The sequence below is a fragment of the Frankliniella occidentalis genome, unplaced genomic scaffold (assembly GCF_000697945.3).
Source record: "Frankliniella occidentalis isolate FOCC.00 unplaced genomic scaffold, Focc_3.1 Scaffold94, whole genome shotgun sequence".
Lineage (NCBI taxonomy): Eukaryota > Metazoa > Arthropoda > Insecta > Thysanoptera > Thripidae > Frankliniella > Frankliniella occidentalis.
In genome coordinates this window covers 960365-963252 of record NW_026267223.1, presented here as the reverse complement: position 1 = coordinate 963252, position 2888 = coordinate 960365, and the positions used below count along the sequence as shown (strand labels likewise).

General features: G+C 51.7%; 1 protein-coding gene across 1 annotated transcript in view; it reads left to right on the top strand.

Moving 5' to 3' along the window:
• LOC113203901 (mucin-5AC-like) overlaps positions 1-2888 on the top strand; it is a 142005-nt gene that overhangs the window by 55222 nt on the left and 83895 nt on the right. The window lies entirely within an intron of this gene.

The following is a 2888-nucleotide window of genomic DNA, read 5'->3' as shown; positions in this document are numbered from 1 at the left end:
TGCACTCGTCCGCGCACTCGCCACGCTCTCGCCTCGCCCTTACCTCGCCCTCGCAGCGCACTCGCAACGCACTCGATTCATTTTTAAAGGGGATGCTCGCACTATAATTTTTAATCGTTCAACTCGATACCAACCAAGAAATAAATAGCTGTACTTCCTACTCAATGGGTTGATAACAATACCGTCGCATACCTCGACGGAGTCACCCTTTCTGATGGTTCGAGTCGCGCCTACGTCGCCAAACGTTACAGCAGCCGTCGGCATAATCGAAGCGCAGAGAAAGCAAAAGCGAGGGAGTTGGCACTCTGTGATTTACCTGGGCGCATCATATAACGTCTCACAAAAATAACGACAGTCGGCAGGGCCGTCGCTTGATGGAGCACACCGCAAATCTGCGTGGCAATGATGTGCTGAAAAATGGGTAGAGTGTATTTTTCTTATCCACCTTAATCTTTGAGAGGTGCCTGTGGTATTTGTCCGTTTGCAGTCGCCATACACATGACATGATCCGAGAGCTTATGCGGGACACTGTTACGTATCGTGTATGCGAACTCAATACAAACAAATAGGGAACGAATACAGGGCAAAAAAGTGGTCTTCTTTATTTTTCCCTCGGTGGTTTTTGGAATAAGCTAATAATTAGTTTGACTCGGGTAATTTGTGACGATTCGTATTGTCGCACATAGTGCCCCGTAGGGCTCCCATGGTAATTTACAGTGCTCTCTTCGCCCGATAGCGAACCGGAAAATTGTGGCCACCACCCACAAAATGCACGTAATACAACACACGTGAGGTTAGGCGATCCTCCTCCCCCCCCCCCCCCCCCCCCCCCCCCCCCCCCCCCCCCCCCGTACCTCACCGCGCCACGCCGCGCGACGCAAACCCACGCAACGCCACGCCGCGCGGTGGGAGTCTCCGGAACAAATCGGCATCGGCTTTTATGACGTTTCGTGTGATGTCGGGGTGCATCACAGGCCGCTGCCGTTGGGATACACCCTCTCCCCCTCCCTCCCTCCCCGCGACGTGACGCCGGTACTTTCACGCCTCACGCCGGGAGGGAGGGGCGGGCGATGTGGGGCATGCGGCGGCGGGCGGGAAGGGCTCTGCGGATCTTCGTCGCGACGCCGCCAATTCGACAACTTATGGCTCCTGGCGCACAACATCCGCACCGGCGGGGTGCTTCCTGAATGCTTTACGTTATCACGCCGCACGACAAACGCAAGGGCGCGTTTGCCAGCCCGCGGCTGACCCGGCTGACCTACAGCTCGAACCACGAACGCGCGAGAACAGCACTCCCAACCTCGTGAGGGACTTTTTTTAAAGGACTACAAGCGGATGCATATGTGTGACATCTTAGCGAAATGCATTTTTTTTATGATGCGAATGACTACTTGTCATCTCTTTCATGGACAAAATCGAAACTAATTGGTCAGTTGCTTTAGAGGAATTTAAATGTGGAACTGTCAAGATTTAGAATCACACCTGGTTTAGCCATGCACAAAATTATCTTTGTAAAGACAAGAAAAGTCCTTTCATACTTAGTGTGTGTACAATATCACTCCTTTCAAAACAGAATGACGAATAAACGACGCTTGAAGCGTACTCGGTATTGGCGCGGTTGCAGTGTCCCGCCCTGCTCCTCCTTCTTGCCTTTACGAGCGAGAAATGATTCTACGTGCGGGTGCAACGCGCCGGTGTTACATTGTCATCACTCAGACTTATAGCGCGTAATCTGTGGCATTAGTTTGTTAAAACAGACAAAAAACAAGGAGCGGGGCTGCTGCCTCCTCTGCAATTACCAAAGTAGCAATACGCACCCCTGCTTACCCCATTAGCGCACGTACTGCGAGTTGATGAACTTGGCTCGGTCGGGTTGCGGCGGGGCGCGCGCTGACCAGGCAGCCAACGTGTATAGTAAAGAAAATATGTGTATTACCTAATCGAACAAGTCAAGTTACAATTTTTTGTGACTCATAAAAAATCGCTGAGCAACAATTGTAAAGGTGCAATTTTGTACCTAAAGACAGGATGTTTTGGTGCACTTCCAGACTGGATGCAGTTTTGTTCGTAAAACTAGACAAATTGTGTACCTTAAAACGTTCCCTTTTTAGGAACAATATCGTCCCGCTCCGGTTTTAGTAATTAAAGCGCTAACTCCCGAAGAAATTTGGGGGGGGGGGGCTGAAATATTGGTAAAATTTCTATTATTTTCCCCCCAAACTCTAACTTATAAAAATGTTTAGGGCTAATGTGATGTCCCAACGCTAATCACGGTCATACGTGAGGGTAATTGTTAGGGGCCCGTCTGCGCACAAAGGGACGGACTGAATCAGCTGTATAATCAAAGTCTAGACATTGTGACATTGGGTCCGTGGGGCGGGCTGGCCCCATCCATGAGCCTCACCTCAAATGGTCATGATCTGGTCACGTGGTCAATACGCTGCCCTATACTTGTGCTGATTGCAGGCAGAGGAGGCCATTGTCATGAGTTTCAACATTGATGAACCCCAAAGGATGACACGCCGCTGCTCCCGCCCGCCCGGCCGGGTCGCCGCGGGACACCGTGACCCCATTGTAGGTTCATGTTTTTGTCAACAGAACACGTCCGTGGCTAGGCCTGCCGCAAGGGTACCGATGAAGTCTCTCTGCTGCACTGGGAGTGCATCTCTTTGCAAACGCCATCATGGGTCGCGTCCGTCCGTAATGGATCCTGCGACTCGTCGCACGCTCCCGCTATCGCTGCCTGTCAGCGCGGCGCGCACACAAGTAGGTGGACGAATTGTCCGACAGGGCATCGCGGTGTCGCATTAGAAGCAGACGGACTCGCTCTAGTCATTGCACAAGGACGTCGTCCGTCATCTGAGTGTTCTCTCTCTCTCTCTCTCTCT